Genomic DNA, 18201 nt, shown 5'->3' with positions numbered 1-18201 from the left:
AGTGACATTAGTCGTGTATTTCCTAGCCTGGAGTAATGTTGAAATGACCTCCTGTGAGCAACCTTGCTCTAGGAACCTAATCCTTTCAACATCCAGGCCATCAGATGGAGCTTCTCTAGGGCTGGATGGAGGAACTGACCTTGGTGAAGAAGATCTTGTGATAATGGAAGAGGTAGTGGGTCCCCCAGACTGAGCTGTAGCAGAGTCGTAAACCAAGGCCTCCTGGGCCAAAAAGGAATGATCACTATCACTGATGCCGAAGATCTCCTGAGCTTCGATAGGAACCTCGCAATCAAAGGCATTGGAAATATGTACCCCAATTGGAAGTTCCACTGATGGAGAAGGCAGTCCACTCCCTCCACTCCACTCTGAGCCCATTTTAGGATGGGACGGACTTCCTCCAGCAATGTACTGCTTCTGGTAGCTCCTTGTCTTTGTATATACGTTACTGCCACCTTGTTGTCCATCCGGACTAGAACACTCTCTTCCCCTTCAAGGATGGGCCAAAGGCTAGGAGAGCCTGGAAGGCTGCTCTGAGCTCTAGGACATTCGATACCAGATCCCTTGCTTGGAATTGCCATTGTCCTTGAGCCGCCTGGTTCCGATAATGGGCTCCCCAACCTGACTGGCTAGCATCCGAGGTGATCACCTCGGGTTCTGGGTGGACTATCGGTCTGTGTCACCTTAGATTGTCTGTCTGTATGCATCCACCACCAAAATTGACTGCTTCATGGTTCGATGTTAATTTTGGACTTTAGATTGGTGATCAACTGGAGCATTGATGTTCCCCTCCACTGGGTAAAGAATGAGTATTGCAATGTCCTCATATGCCATTGTGCCCATTGGATCATCGGTAGAATGGCCAACATTGACCCTAGAATGCTCAGACAGATTCTTGCCGGAAGATATCTTGCCGCCATTAGCCTCCTTATCTTCTGTAATAAGGGCCCTATCTTTTACTGAGGTATGTTGACTCTGTTTAATAACGTGTTGAGTTCCACCCCTAAGAAAGTCATATTTTGAGTGGGCTGAAGACTGCTCTTCTTCCATTTGATCAACCACCCGAAACTTTGAAGCGTGCTGATCAGTATATCTCGATGAAGAATCAGTGTTTCCTGACTGTCCGCTAAGAGCATGATATCGTCTAAATAATGATGGGGCCGCAGGCCTTTCTCTCTTAAGAATGCGATCACAGGAAGAAGAGTCTTGGTAAATGTCCTGGATGCGGAGGAGATACCGAACGGGAGACACTGAAAATGGAAATGATGATGGTTGACTGAGAATCGCAGATACTTTTGAAAAGCGGGGTGTATGGGCATGTGAAGATAAGCATCCAATAACTCTACGGAAAGCATCCAATCTCCTAAGTTTACAGCTAACAAAATTGATTGAAGGCTCTCCATTTTGAAAGCTTCTACTTGAATGCTTTTGTTGAGTCCCTTTAGGTCCATAACAGGCCCTAAGTCGCCTGTCTTTTTCCTTACCAGGAATAGAGGGGAGTAACACCCTCTTCCTCTTTGGGAAATTGGAACTTCCAATATTGCCCCCTTCATTACTAGCTCCGCCACATACTTGAGCAGTAAACTCCTCTTGATTGGAGATGGAAGTCTGGTTGACTGAAAATGTTTTTTTGTTGTTTCCTCTATAAACTTCCATCTGTGACCATACTTTACTGTGGACAGTGTCCACGCGTCCTTTATGTGTTCCGTCCATACCTGCTCTAATTTTTTGAGTCTGGCTCCCACTCTCCCAGGTAGGATGGGTGCACCCTCAAAAAGACTTCTGGTTTTCCCCGGACGAGGTGGTCTTAGACTTCTGAAGTCTCAAAAAGGATGATTGTGGATTCTTCCAATTCCTTTTGAATTCTCTACCTGGTCTGTATGTTTTTGCCTCCCTGTATCTCTCCAGGAGATTGCATTTGAAGGTAGGACCCTTCTGTGGTTTGGGACGCCGATCAGAAAGAATCAGGCCCGACTTTCCACCTGTTACTTTGGAGATTGCCAAATCCAACTTTGATCCAAGGAGGTTAACTCCATTATAAGGGATCTTGCACCAGTTAGACTTTGATGCAGCATCCGCCACCCATGACTTGAGCCACAGAGCTCTTCTGGCTGTAACTGATGCCAGCATAGCCCTGGCAGAGGAAGGAATTACATCTACTGCAGCTTTTTCCACGAAATCACCTGCCAATTTAAATTCTTGAAGAGAACTGATGATCTTCTCCTGGTCATCCCCCTCACAAACAGATTTCTCTATATTGGCAGACCAACCAGAAATCGCTTTTCTCACTGCAGCTGATGCCATCGCAGGTTTACATGCACCACGTGCTATGCAATATGCTTTTTACATGTCTTGATCGATTTTTCAATCCAACATGTCCCGGAAAGTTACTGCATCCTCTATGGGTAAAGTAACGTGTCTTGCAAGTCGCATCAAGGAAGCATTGACCACCAGTGGTTGGGATAGAGAATTCATCTTTTGTTCTTTCAAAGGATACAGTTTAGTAAATCTATTATTCAAATTAGCTCTCTTTTCCATTCTCTCCCACTCATCCTTGATGAGATCTTCCAGTTCCTCGATAAAGGGAAAGGACTCTGGTTCCCTCTATAGATTAGGGAAGTACTTCCGAACCTTGCGAGGGGTCTCTTTCACCTCCTCCCATCCTATGGCTTCCTTCACTGACTTTATGAAGGGCTCCACTAGAGTAAAGTCAAATTCAGTAGCGGTCTCCGCCTCAACAATGTCGGAATCTGAATCCGAATCTATGGGCGGATTCTGAGCTACGGAAGATGTGCTCGGGCCGACCTGGTCTTGTTCAGGAAGTAATGTCTCCAGAATAGTCTCCCGTACAGACTCTCTGATGAAGTCAGTCACCTCTCTTACAACAGATTCCTTTTCTCTGGTTGCTTCATTGAAGCATGCCTGGCAGGACAATTTGTCTTTCAAAGCTGAAGCTCCGCACATCCAGCAAGCATTTGCTGCAGGGCAGGTGTGATAGCTCCTTTCGTGATGGGGAGAAGGTGACCTTCTATATAAGCGACTCCGGTGTGAGCGACTATAGAGAGTGGCTGCGACCAGAGTGACGATGGCGAGATGAAGATCTTGAGCGACTTCTCCTAGATCTCCCATGACTCGAAGTATGACTGGAGCATCTGTGATGCTTGGAATTGGTAGATTTAGCCCTGGAAGGGCTACCAGAAATCGCATTGTAACGAGCCCCTTGCTCGCTCGGTTCCACTCTCCCGACACTCCTCTGCAGCTATAGAATCAGATTGCAGATCGCAACATCTGATTGTCCGGTCATCCAATGCTCCGGGATTAGAACTACAGCTATGTGCCGTTCTAACCCAGTTGTGATAGCTCAGAACAAACACCAGGCAGGCTGTAACCAGGAATCTCTTTTATTGCAAAATACAGGCTCTTTTATACACTAAAAGTGGAGGTGCATACCTCCGGCTCATATTACTCTGAACATACACCTGTGACCAGAAACCTAATTAACATGGGCTAATTAACTAATCCCTTTAGACAGCCTAGATGACTCGGACATGACCTTTAGGCCAGACTGGCCGTCTTGTAGTTCAGAAAACACAATCAACATGGACTCTTCTTCACACAATAGCAGAGTTAATTAACCCAAACAACAATGGGGATCTAGTGACTCTTAGATCCCATACTAGAGACTTATTTACAATACACATTCTAGCAGGCAACAGACAGACAGGTGCTGGAATTTACATCAGCATCTCCTAACAGTATCTGTCCCAGCATTATGAATCAGCCACTATTTCTAATATGGCAAATCCAGGGTCCCCAGAGTCTGTGTGTCCTGGGGGACCAGGACCCGCATCCACAGTAGTACCACCTCAAGGGTTCCCAGGCATACAGCTCACAAAGAGCACCGTTCCCCCAAATGCCAGGGCCCACGATCGATCGGCAAGAGGCTAGCATTCAGTCCCCTCCAAAAGTCTCTCTCCCGGCTAGGTCTGTCACATTTCTCCCCTTTCGGCAGGAGACTAGCACAGGAGGAGACCCCAGACGGGTTGACTCCGAAGTTAGTCAGTAGTTCCAGTCCTCTAATGCCTGTACCCACACAGTACCCCAAACAAATTGTTCCAAACAAAGCATTACTCACCCAGCCAACCTCTGCCTCTCTCAGAGAACATATCTGCCGCTGGGGAGAGGCCTGGACTGGCCCTTCTCCCTGGAGTCCTTTCTGCCACTGGAGAGAAGACAGGATGTCTGGGCTCACTCCGTCATGCTGTTGGGGATCTGGGCCAACTGCCCAGCATCCCTGGGGTATACAGGTGGAGACTGAAGTCCCATCCACCTTCACAGGAAATCCATCCTCTGTTAGTTGAGGGCAGAGTCCAGCAGTATTTGGCCCTGTTGCCAGCCCTTCTGCTGGAAACCCCACACCATCTGCTCTGGCTAACTGTTGGGGCAGGAGGCTGGCTTCCTCCACTCCCAAACTGTGTAGCTGCCATTGGGGAGGTGAGCCGGCTGCTTCCTTTTCCATTCCCTCATCTGGATTTTGGGACGATATGTCTGTGGTACTGTCTCCCAGGTGCACAGATCTTTGCTGGGGAGGAAAGACCACTTCCTCCACCCTGGCCAACTGTTGGGGAGGGACGACGAACACCTCCTCTCCCTTCTCCCCCTGTATCCTGATCTGCTGCTGTGAAGTGACCACCTCCTTCTCACCTTGAGCCTCTGGAACCGCCGCAGGTGTAGGGCAGAGATCTTGGACCCTCTGTCCGGTTGCCAGCGCTTCAGCTGGGGAAGTTCCTTGTAACTTCACAGATACTTCTGTTGGTGCTGGGCAGAGCACAGTGAAGTTTGGCCCTAATAACAGCTCTTCTTCTGCTGGAGGCTCACCAGGTTGTTCTTCCTCAGCAGAAAAGTCTATCAAATCCCCTGTCTCTGCAACTGGTGTCTGGGGATAAAGGTTCACCATCTCCTCTCTGTGGAACCCAGAAGATGCTATCAGTGCTGGGCAGAGGTTAGCAGAGCTCTGCCCTGTTGTTAGCACTTTTTGGGGACGGCAATCTTCAGATTTTCCACTGCCGATTCTCTGGCATGCTGCTGGACAGGCACATTCCTCCATCCAAGATCATCCCATGCAGAAACAGGTTCATCAAGGTCAGTCAGCACTTGCTGCATCCGCCATAAGACCTCCGCCTCCATAGCTGCGGGGGCAGGTTGGCAAAGCACACTGTTACTCTGCCACATTGTCAACTCTTCAGCCAGGATTTCAGAGTTGTCAACTGGTATTTCCTGATAGTCCCAGGCAAAGGGAGCCCCACCCTGCTGCTGAGCAGAGTCTAGCAGCTGTCTGTAGGCCATCTCAAGCTCCCATTACAGAACGGCCAGGAACTCCAAATCTTCCTGTGCCCAGTGCACTTCCGAGACATTCAGTCTCCGCTCTCTGTGCTCCATTATTTCCTCCAAACGCCACTCCCGATCACTCCCAAAGTCAGGGTCCCTGGACAGCCTCCAGTACAACAATCCCAGGCCATCGTAGTCAAAGCCTTCCGTGGGGCTGTCATCCGCTGTCCACGGGCACACTTGGGCTACATACCAATGGAGGGCTCTGTAGCTCTCGTCCAACCGAATTTCTGCCCGGATCAGCCTGCTTAACTCAGCTGTCCACTCCTGGTTTGGCTGTTCCCCCAATAACAGCAATCGTACTTCTTCATACTGCAACCAGTACCTTACATGGATGGAGGAGAGAACTTTTCCCTGCTGTCGCTGCTCACGGGCTAGTGCTTCCTTCCAGAGTTCACAGCGGATAAAATCAAACCATTTCAGCAGGACCTGCTCTGATACTGGTCCTCTGTGCTGTATCTGCATCTCTCGCAACCTCCTTCTGAATTCCTCTTCCATGGTGGTTGGTATCTGTACCTCTCCTCTCCTGCTATCTTGACCTTGGATCCAGGTGATGGTTTGGATGTGTTCACGGCAAGGAAGCACGATCCCATCATTCTCTCCACGGCTCTCAAGTAAGTCTTTCAGCCTGGCTCTCCTGCAGGCTGGTTTAGAGTGTCCCAGTAACTGGAGAGCAAATCCCACGGCTGCCAACCAATGTAACGAGCCCCTTGCTCGCTCTGTTCCACTCTCCCTACACTCCTCTGCAGCTATAGAATCAGATTGCAGATCGCAACATCTGATTGTCCAGTCATCCAATGCTCCGGGATTAGAACTACAGCTATGTGCCTTTCTAACCCAGTTGTGATAGCTCAGAACAAACACCAGGCAGGCTGTATGCAAGTTCAACCAGGAATCTCTTTTATTGCAAAATACAGGCTCTTTTATACACTAAAAGTGGAGGTGCATACCTCCGGCTCATATTACTCTGAACATACACCTGTGACCAGAAACCTAATTAACATGGGCTAATTAATCCCTTTAGACAGCCTTGATGACTCAGACATGACCTTTAGGCCAGACTGGCCGTCTTGTAGTTCAGAAAACACAATCAACATAGACTCTTCTTCACACAATAGCAGAGTTAATTAACCCAAACAACAATGGGGATCTAGTGACTCTTAGATCCCATACTAGAGACTTATTTACAATACACATTCTAGCAGGCAACAGACAGACAGGTGCTAGAATTTACATCAGCATCTCCTAACAGTATCTGTCCCAGCATTATGAATCAGCCACTATTTCTAATATGGCAAATCCAGGGTCCCCAGAGTCTGTGTGTCCTGGGGTCCCCAGGCATACAACTCACATAGAGCACAGTTCCCCCAAATGCCAGGGCCCACAATCGATCGGCAAGAGGCTAGCATTCAGTCCCCTCCAAAAGTCTCTCTCCCGGCTAGGTCTGTCACATGCATGATTAGCAAATATGCACTCTTTTTTCTCTCCTTCATACCTACCATGAATGCTGGCACCTCTTACCTCATATGATGAGGATGGTCTGCTTGGGCAGTGGCTTCCATGAAAACAGTTATTAGCACAAGTAAAAGAGATGTGGACTTACCTGAGACTGAGGGCATCAAAAATGCCAAGGAAAATCCTTTTGTAATATGTAACCATCAGCATAAATTAGATTACAAGGCTTTTTAAATTCCCCTCCTCCGTCGCGCCAGAAATGACATCACCTCACATATGCTGTAGTGCTATGTAGTCCTGGGCGTCATCTTGGAGAAGGGCAAAGTTCCAGTAGTATGACTTCACTTCCCCCGGCGCCTGTGAAGAGAGCTGATGAGGACACTGCAGCCATCTTGGAGATTCCCCTTGCCTGTGGAACTATAGAGCCCAACAGAACTTTAAAACACACAAAAATGAAAGGAAACGACACACTTACAGGAGTGGAGACAGGTAGGAAGCCACTGCGATTTTTTAAGCTTCTTTAAAGCTTGTATGTGCCAGAAATCCTTGCCCCTGAGACCACCAGAGTGGGGCTCTCTCCATAAAGACTCCTTTAGAGGCTGAACAGGAGAGACTTCCAGCCAGGAGAGGCTAACCTGGTGGGGTGAATATGGTAAGGGTGCAAAGTTTTGTCTTTCCAATCTTGTCAGATGAGGAAAAAAAAGAGAATGAAGTGGGGTGCCTCTCCTTCAAATTTATAGCTAACCAATCCTGTCAGGTTGTGGGGGTGGAGTCACAACCCAGTGTGTGCTGCCATGATGCGTCAGGAAATAGTATTATGTGTTCCTGCTCATCAGGTGCAATCACTTTAGACATACATGAAGAGACAGATTGAAAGATACTGGTGGGCGAGTACTTCTATCGGGCGTGTGTCAGTGTGCTAACAACACAACCTCTCTTATATAAAGGGCTGCAGTAGGGGGGGTTCGTTTGGCCTGAGAAGGTCGGGTTTTTCGCTGTGATTTGTGGGGGAGAAGGAACGATATTGTGTATTTTTCTTTCTTTTAATTAGTTTTGGGGGTGGTGATTTTGGGGTAGTGCAATATCTTTTTATATCTTATAATTTCTATATGTATTTGTGCACCAAAAAAGCTAGTCTCTTCGCCCTGGTTCACATTGATGCTACTTTGAAATTGGGCTACTTCACTTGAAGTAGCCCGATTTCAAAGTAGCAAGGTCAGCCCGATTTCAGGTGCTACTTGATAGACATCTGTGTGGCTTCATACAGATTTCTACTGAAGTCACACCTGAAATCAGCAAAATTAGTGCAGGAACTACTTTTGGAAATCGGTGCGGTGCTGCAAAATCTGGGTTGCATCGATTGGAACAGTGCCATTGCCGCTAATGAGCTGTGACTTGTCATGTGATTTGATCTCTCAAATCGCTTCAATGTAAACCTGCAAGTAAGTGATAAAGGTAGAATCTTTATATGTAACATCTGTGGAGAATTGCAGGTAATGAATTCAGCTGGTGGATAGGCAGTGTTTAAATGTGTCAGCTCTGGTTCACATTGGTGCGATTTGACACGCCAAATCAGTGGCAATTGCACTGTTCTAATTGGAGCGATTTGTATTGATATCAGTGCAGAAACCTGCACTGATTTCTCTGATGTTGCCCCCACAGTCGGGACTGACATGCGGGAATGACATTGTGTGAGTTCAGCTGAACGATTTCCTCCCGCTGTCAGTGTGAACAAGGGCTCAAACTGGGCCTTTTGTCTTTGTAATTCACCTGCTGCTAACCAAGGGACACCATTTCTTATCAAACTCCCTTAAGTTTACCTTCAAATATATGTAGAAATACAGATTTGCATATCTACAAATGAACAAAAATAAAAAATACTAATTGTGGTTGTGATCAAATATTCGCAGCTGCAATCAAGAGTGTGGTTTCACCTTCTGACCCGGAAATTAGTCATTGTATGCACCCGGAAGTTCCTGTGTTGGTCAGGATCTCCACCTAGGTGGACATGGCGAGGTCTCTTTAGCAAAGAGGAGGTGCTGCTCATTTGCAGGGTAAGTGTAGGATATGTACTTGGGCTTACTCAATGTAGGGGTGGATGTGGTAGTTAGATTTGGTGTGAGTGGGGTTCATTGATTTGTTTGGCATCACCACACATTTGCTTCCGTTCCATGTGCACACATCACTTCACTTTTGTTCTGCTGATGTAAATCAGTAAGGACTATGCAAGTATAAATGAGAGCTCCTTTTATTAAAATATACAGTGGGGACGGAAAGTATTCAGACCTCCTTAAATTTTTCACTCTTTGTTATATTGCAGCCATTTGCTAAAATCATTTAAGTTCATTTTTTTCCTCATTAATGTACACACAGCACCCCATATTGACAGAAAAACACAGAATTGTTGAGTTTTTGCAGATTTATTAAAAAAGAAAAACTGAAATATCACATGGTCCTAAGTATTCAGACCCTTTGCTCAGTATTTAGTAGAAGCACCCTTTTGATCTAATACAGCCATGAGTCTTTTTGGGAAAGATGCAACAAGTTTTTCACACCTGTATTTGGGGATCCTCTGTCATTCCTCCTTGCAGATCCTCTCCAGTTCTGTCAGGTTGGATGGTAAACGTTGGTGGACAGCCATTTTTAGGTCTCTCCAGAGATGCTCAATTGGATTTAAGTCAGGGCTCTGTCTGGGCCATTCAAGAACAGTCACAGAGTTGTTGTGAAGCCACTCCTTCGTTATTTTGGCTGCGTGCTTAGGGTCATTGTCTTGTTGGAAGGTAAACCTTCAGCCCAGTCTGAGGTCCTGAGCACTCTGGAGAAGGTTTTTGTCCAGGATATCCCTGTACTTGGCCGCATTCATCTTTTCCTCAATTGCAACCAGTCGTCCTGTCCCTGCAGCTGAAAAACACCTCCACAGCACTATGCTGCCACCACCATGCTTCACTGTTGGGACTGTATTGGACAGGTGATGAGCAGTGCCTGGTTTTCTCCACACATACCGCTTAGAATTAAGGCCAAAAAGTTCTATCTTGGTTTCATCAGACCAGAGAATCTTATTTCTCACCATCTTGGAGTCCTTCAGGTGTTTTTTAGCAAACTCCATGCGGGCTTTCATGTGTCTTGCACTGAGGAGAGGCTTCCGTCGGGCCACTCTGCCATAAAGCCCCGACTGGTGGAGGGCTGCAGTGATGGTTGAATTTCTACAACTTTCTCCCATCTCCCTACTGCATCTCTGGAGCTCAGCCACAGTGATCTTTGGGTTCTTCTTTACCTCTCTCACCAAGGCTCTTCTCCCCCGATAGCTCAGTTTGGCCAGACAGCCAGCTCTAGGAAGGGTTCTGGTCCTCCCCAACTACTTTCATTTCAGGATTATGGAGGCCACTGTGCTCTTAGGAACCTTAAGTGCAGCAGAAATTTTTTGTAACCTTTTGAAATTTTTTGTGCCTTGCCACAATTCTGTCTCTGAGCTCTTCAGGCAGTTCCTTTGACCTCATGATTCTCATTTGCTCTGGTATGCACTGTGAGCTGTAAGGTCTTATATAGACAGGTGTGTGGCTTTCCTAATCAAGTCCAATCAGTATAATCAAACACAGCTGGACTCAAATGAAGGTGTAGAACCATCTCAAGGATGATCAGAAGAAATGGACAGCACCTGAGTTAAATATATGAGTGTCACAGCAAAGGGCCTGAATACTTAGGACCCTGTGATATTTAAGTTTTTCTTTTTTAATAAATTTGCAAAAATGTCAACAATTCTGTGTTTTTCTGTCAATATGGGGTGCTGTGTGTACATTAATGAGGAAAAAAATAACTTAAATGATTTTAGCAAATGGCTGCAATATAACAAAGAGTGAAAAATTTAAGGGGGTCTGAATACTTTCCGTCCCCACTGTATATGACTTGTTTCACAGTTGGGCGAATTTTCCAGCAAATTTGGACCTCTGAGTTGCATGACAAGTTGTACCCCATGATTCTCAATAATAACCATTCATATCTGTGCTACTTTAAGTCGCACCAACTTCAAAGTAGTCCCTGTACTACTTTGGTGTGGCTTTCATGTAACTTGAGCTATATCGGATACAATATTACACAGGCATTCCCAGAAGTTGGGGCCAAGTTGCAGCGGCAAAGTGGCAGCAAAATAGTGTGACTTTCAGGTCGCAGCAGTGTGAATGAGATTCAAGGATAACACCTTTGAATTTGGCCCTATTGTCACTTGTGCATCCTGAAAGTGTAGCAAATTCGTCCCTGCACTACCTTGGTTTGACTTTGATGCAATTTGAGTTCCATACACCACAAGATTACACAGGCATTGCTTCAAGTCATGGCAAAGCTGTGCAATTTTAAGGTCGCACAAGTGCAAATGGGACCTTATTCAAAGGTGTTATCAATTAATCTCATTAGGTTACTTTCACACTTGGGTGACTTTTCATGCAGCTTTGGACTTCAGAGTCACATGAAAAGTTGTCCCCCATGATTTCCATCCTATTTATTAGAGCTGCACGATTAATCGTCACTGTGATTTTTTCCCCTTTGCGATCTTGAAAAAAGTGTTTCACGATTCTTGCTATGCAAAGAATTCTCTCTGCTCTTCTGAAGCCACAGCCGTCAAAAGAAAGGAATAGAAAAAACGGGCAGTCTGCCAAGAATTAGAACATTGTTCATCAGTGAACTTAACTAGGAACGTTGTAACAATTTGTCAATGAAATAGACTTCTGTGTAAGCCCCGGTTCACACAGGGGCGGCACGACTTGCAGGTCGCCTCACCGAGGCGACCTGCACACGACTTCCACGGCGACTTGCAAAACGACTTCTGTATAGAAGTCTATGCAAGTCGCCCCAAATCGTCCCCAAAGTAGTACAGGAACCTTTTTCTAAGTCGGAGCGACTTGCGTCACTCTTATTAGAACGGTTCCATTGTACAGAACGGGAGGCGACTTGTCAGGCGGCTAGGTCGCCTGACAAGTCGCCCCTGTGTGAACCGGCACTTAGTGAGGAAAGTTTAACCACTTAAACACTAAACCTTTTTCTGACATTTGTTGGTTTCAGGTTAAAATCATTTTTTTTTTTGCTAGAAAATTACTTAGAACCCCCAAACAAATATATTTTTTTTAGTAGAGACCCTAGAGAATAAAATGGTGGTTGTTGCAATATTTTATGTCACACTGTATTTGTGCAGCGGTCTTTCAAATGCAATTTTTTTTTTTTTAAATTACTTTAATGAAAAAAAAAAGTTAGCCCAATTTTTTTGGGATAATGTGAAAGATTTTACCTCGTGAGAATCGTGATCTTTTTATGCTAAGCAAAAAAAATGTGATTCTCATTTTGGGCAGAACCGTGCAGCTCTAAAATCTATGCAACTTCACCCATGTTCACATAGCGCTGAATTGACATGTCAAATTGCAGGCCAAATTGGCACCTATTGACGGCAATGGAACTGTCCAAATTGGTGCGATGCCACAACGATTTCCAAAAGTAGTTCCTGCACTACTTTGGGTGACTTCAGGGGGCGATATCTTACCTCCCAACTTTTTGAGATGGGTATAAGGGACACCTATTAGCAAAAGTAGGTAGACACCTTCTTAAAGGAGAACAGTTGGGACCTATGTGATTTCAGTAGACATCTGTGCAGGAAAGTGCACTGATGTCTCTGAAATCGCTCACAAAGTCAGGCTGAGTCACACTTGTGCGAATTTGGACATCAGAGTCGCATGACAAGTCATACCCCATGATTTTCAATGTGTACTATTCATATCTGTGCGACTTCAAGTAACACTGACTTCAACGTAGTCCCTGTACTACTTTGGTCTGACTTTGATGCGAGTTGAGGTTCATAGACCTCAAATTTACACAGGCATTCCCTGGAATTGCGGCAAAATTGCTAATGCAAAATCACAGGAAAGTTGCGTGCCTTTCCCTGCAACTCCTGCATCCATAGACCTCAAGATTACACAGGCATTGCTTAAAGTCGCACCAAAATCTCGCAACTTTCAGGTCACAAAAGTGTGAAAGGTGCCTAAGTCACTGTTCTGAGTACTATTATACCTAGAATATAAAGTAGTCCCACCATCAAACACTAGTAAACGTATGTTCTCAATATAATTGTGCTCAAATGGCTGAAAATCACACAGATGGTATCACCTACTGAAAGCTTGCATTAGACTCAGCAGTAGAGATGAGCCGAACACCCCCCGGTTCGGTTCGCACCAGAACCTGCGAAAGGACCGAAAGTTGACACGAACGTTAGAACCCCATTGACGTCTATGGGACTCGAATGTTCGAAATCAAAAGTGCTCATTTTAAAGGCTAATTTGCATGGTATTGTCCTAAAAAGGGTTTGGGGACCCGGGTCCTACCCCAGGGGACATGTATCAATGCAAAAAAAACTTTTAAAAATGGCTGTTTTTTCGGGAGCAGTGATTTTAATGATGCTTAAAGTAAAAAAAAAAAAAAAAGTGAAATATTTCTTTAAATATCGTACCTGGGGTGTGTCTATAGTATGCCTGTAAAGTGGCACGTGTTTCCCGTGTTTAGAACAGTCCCTGCACCAAATGCCATTTTTAAAGGAAAAAATCTCATTTAAAACTGCTTGCGGGTTTAATGTAATGTCGGGTCCTGGCAATATGGATGAAAATCAGTGAGGCAAACGGCATGGGTACCCCCCAGTCCATTACCAGGCCCTTTGGGTCTTGTATGGATATTAAGGGGAACCCCGCACCCAAATTAAAATAAGGAAAGGTGTGGGGCCACCAGGCCCTATATACTCTGAACAGCAGTATACAGGCAGTGCAAACAAGACAGGGACTGTAGGTTTGTTGTTAAGTAGAATCTGTTTGTCATTTTGAACGGGTACATTTTTAACGTGTTTAGCTCCAGCCAAAAAATCTTTTTTAAGCTTTTTGGAAAACATAGGGAAGGGTTATCACCCCTGTGACATTTGTTTTGCTGTCTTTCCTCCTCTTTAGAAGCTTTCACCTCACTTTTTGTCCCAATGACAAATGTTTTTTGAGAATTTGGGTTTTTTTGTGGAACAAGGATTGGAAAGCATCAGTGGAAAGGAGAAATGTTTTTCCCATATTAACTCTTACAGGAGAGAATTTCCCTTCCTAGGGGTAGATTTCATCTCACTTCCTGTTGTCTCCTTCCGTTTGCAAGTAGGAGTCGTTTGTAAGTTAGATGTTTGAAAGTAGGGGCCTGCCCTATATACTCAGCAGAAATTTGGGCCTTAGGTGTTGTTGTGGCCACAACAACGTAAGCCCTCACAGGGCCCTGCTGTGAAATATTAGATCAAGAATTGTAATTACATGCCCCTGTTGAACAGGGGCAGAAAAACTGGGCCTTTGGTGGTGGTGCTGGTGCCACAACACTAAGTCCTCACTCGCTCTTGGTGGGTGCAGAAATGGGCCCTGCTGTGAAATATTAGATCAAGAATTGTAATTACATGCCCCTGTTGAATAGGGGCAGAAAAATTGGGCCTTTGGTGGTGGTGGTGCTGGTGCCACAACACTGCAACCCCTCACAGACACTCTAGTTGGAACGCAGGAACGAGCCCTGCTGCAAAGTATTGCATCAAAAATTGCAATTACACGCCCCTGTTAAACAGGGGCAGAAAAATTGGGCCTTAGGCACTGGTGCTGGTGCCACAACACTGCAACCCCTCACAGACACTCTAGTTGGAATGCAGGAACGAGCCCTGCTGCAAAGTATTGCATCAAAAATTGCAATTACACGCCCCTGTTAAACAGGGGCTGAAAAATTGTGCCTTAGGCACTGGTGGTGGCGCCCAGAACCAAAAATGTTCTTACAAGCTATCAGCGTGATGATTGAGGAGGAAGAGGATAATTACTCAGGGATAGTCACTCGGCATCAGCACAGGCAGTCTTTGAAGGGACCTGAGATTTCAAAAAAAATTATTCGGTTATATCAGCATCAGGTGCTTGGTAGCTGGTGGTGATCCAAGACTGATTCATTTTTATGAAGGTCAGTCGATCGACCGAGTCGGTGGACAGACGCACCCTGTGATCGGTTACCACGCCTCCAGCAGCACTGAATGTGCGTTCCGAAAGAACGCTGGATGCAGGACAGGCCAGTAGTTCAATTGCATACTGTGCAAGCTCTGGCCAGTGATCCATCCTCAAGACCCAGTAACCCAGAGGATTTTCGGTGGGAAAGGTGTCCAAGTCTGATCTTGCCCCTAGGTATTCCTGCACCATGTAAAACAGACGCTGGCGATGGTTGCTGGAACCGATCATACCTTGGGTCTGCGGACCAAAAAATTGTCTGAACGCATCGGTCAGACGGCCACCTTCTCCACCGCTCCTTCTTTGACTGACCGAAGCCTCAGCAACACGTTGTCCAGAAACAGGAGTTTGCAACCTCCCAGTCTCTGGGAACGCGTTGCACAGACCTTTCTGCAAGGCCTCCCGAAGATATTTCATCCTCTGTTCCCTCTGCGATGGCAAGATAAGGTCCGCAACCTTACCCTTGTAACGTGGATCAAGGAGGGTAGCCAGCCAGTATTGGTCCTTCTCCTTGATACCAAGAATACGAGGATCCTTACGCAGGCTTTGCAGGATCAGGGAGGCCATGCAGCGTAGGTTTGCTGAGGCATTTGGTCCGGAGTCCTCTGGGTCACTAAGGACGACATGGTCCGCAGCCACCTCCTCTCAGCCACGTACAAGTCCATGTGTTTCTTGGGACTGATCCCTTAAAGACTGCTGCTGATGCTGAGTGCCAGGCTCCACCTCCATACTGACACAATCTTCCTCTTCCTCCTCCTCCTCCTCCTCCTCGTCCTCTTCCTGTGTGATCGGCGGGCATGCAGGAACACTGTCTGGATAAAGGGGGCCTTGAGAGCTAAGGAAGTCCTCCTCTTCCTGCCTCTGTTCTGCCTCAAGTGCCCTGTCCATTATTCCACGCAGCGTGTGCTCCAACAGGTGGACAAGGGGGACAGTGTCACTGATGCATGCACTGTCACTGCTCACCATTCTCGTGGCCTCCTTAAATGGTGACAGGACAGTGCATGCATCCCTGATCATGGCCCACTGGCGTGGGGAAAAAAAAACAAGCTCCCCTGACCCTGTCCTGGTGCCATAGTCGCACAGGTACTCATTGATGGCCCTCTGCTGCATGTGCAGCCGCTGCAGCATGGCCAACGTTGAGTTCCACCTGGTGGGCATGTCACAGATTAGGCGGTTCTTGGGCAGGTTAAACTCCTTTTGGAGGTCCGTCAGCTGAGCACTGACATTATATGACCGGCGGAAATGCACACAGACTTTCCTGGCCTGCCTCAGGACATCCTGTAAGCCCGGGTACCTGCCCAAGAACCGCTGCACCACCAAGTTAAGGACGTGAGCCAAACAGGGCACATGGGTCATTTGTCCCTGTCGGAGGGCAGAGAGGAGGTTGGTGCCATTGTCGCAAACCACCATTCCTGCCTTAAGTTGGCGTGGCGTCAACCACCTCTGAACCTGCCCCTGCAGAGCTGACAGAACCTCTGCCCCAGTGTGGCTCCTGTCCCCCAAGCACACCAGCTCAAGCACCGCATGGCATCTTTTGGCCTGCGTACTTGCGTAGCCCCTTGAACGGCTACGGAGCACCGCTGGTTCCGAGGACAAAGCACAGGAAGAGGCCATGGAGGAAGAAGAAGAGGAGGGGGTGGAGGAGAGAGGTGTGTCACAATCATTAGCATTTTGGAGGCGTGGTGGCGGAACAACCTCCAACACTACTGCACCTTGTCCTGCATCCTTCCCAGCTGCCAGCAGAGTCACCCAATGCGCCGTGAAACTTAGGTAACGTCCCTGTCCATGCCTGCTGGACCATGAGTCAGCGGTAATATGCACCTTACCGCTGACCGCCCTGTCCAGCGAGGCATAGACATTGCCTTCCACATGCCGGTAGAGAGCCGGAATCGCCTTCCGTGAGAAAAAGTGGCGTTTGGGTACCTGCCACTGAGCAACCGCACATTCCACAAACTCACGGAAGGGGGCAGAGTCTACCAACTGAAAAGGCAGCAATTGAAGTGCTAGCAATTTTGCCAAGCTAGCATTCAACCGCACCAAAGAACAAAGAGGACCTCTCCTTGCTCCTCCTCAGCTGAGATTTCCAACCCCACTATACCTTCAGTCCTCTCTGAGACCTGCACTGAGAGGAATGAAGGTGTAGAATTAGGTGTGTCACAGCCAAGTACTTGTGGGCAATCTGCTTTTGGTACACCCACGTCAGATTGTACCAGGCAAATTTCCCTGCCCCAGCTGCTGCACCGCCGAAAGAAGTTTGCTCCCAGCCATCCACATGTGGCTGGGAGCAAACTTCTTTCGGCGGTGCAGCAGCTGGGGCAGGGAAATTTGCCTGGTACAATCTGACGTCGGTGTACCAAAAGCAGATTGCCCACAAGTACTTGGCTGTGACACACCTAATTCTACACCTTCATTCCTCTCAGTGCAGGTCTCAGAGAGGACTGAAGGTATAGTGGGGTTGGAAATCTCAGCTGAGGAGGAGCAAGGAGAGGTCCTCTTTGTTCTTTGGTGTGGGTCTTTTAGATACGCTTGCCAACGAACTGCATGGCAGGTCAACATATGTCTGGTCAAGCATGTGGTACCCAAGCGGGAGATGTTTTGGCCAGGCAAGATACACTTGAGACATATGTTGCAAATAGCAGAGGTGCGATCTGATGCACTCGTCTCAAAAAAGGCCCACACCAAAGAACTTTTTGAATAACGCGCAGAGACTGCAGCGCCCTGCACATGTGGAGCTTTGGGGTGTGATGCAGTCAATGTGCTGCCCTTAGGCTGGCCCCTGGAGGGCATCCTGCCTTGTTGGTGATGTGCCGTCTCCTCCTCCTCCTCCTCCTCCTCCTCCTCCTCCTCCTCCTCCTCCTCCTCCTCTCTCCTATCAGGCACCCACGTTGAGTCAGTGACCTCATCATCCCCTCCCTCCTCATCACTGGAGCAAACCTGGCAGTATGCTGCAGCAGGGGGAGCATGACTGCCAGATTGCTGTCCTTCTTGGGCACCCCCTCTGTCCGTGCTCATGTTACTGCCTTCATCGAGCTCAGTATCATCATCAGAGCCTTCCAAATGCTGGGCATCCTCCTGGAGCATGTACCCAACACTGTGGTCAAACAGTTCGAGGGACTCCTCAGGAGGACATGGTGGGGCTAGGGAAGGAGTCACTAATGACATTGAGCCGAGGGAAGAGGCCGCTGCTTTGCCAGACAAAGTACCCTGGGCATGGGTGAGAGAGGATGAGGAGGATGAGGACGGCTTGGTCATCCACTCGACCAAGTCTTCTGCATGTTGCGGCTCAACACGGCCAGCTGCCGAAAAAAAGGCCAAGCGTGTCCCACGGCCACGT

The sequence above is a fragment of the Aquarana catesbeiana genome, linkage group LG05 (genome assembly GCF_042186555.1).
Source record: "Aquarana catesbeiana isolate 2022-GZ linkage group LG05, ASM4218655v1, whole genome shotgun sequence".
Taxonomy (NCBI): Eukaryota; Metazoa; Chordata; class Amphibia; order Anura; family Ranidae; genus Aquarana; species Aquarana catesbeiana.
This window is presented reverse-complemented; position numbering follows the sequence as displayed.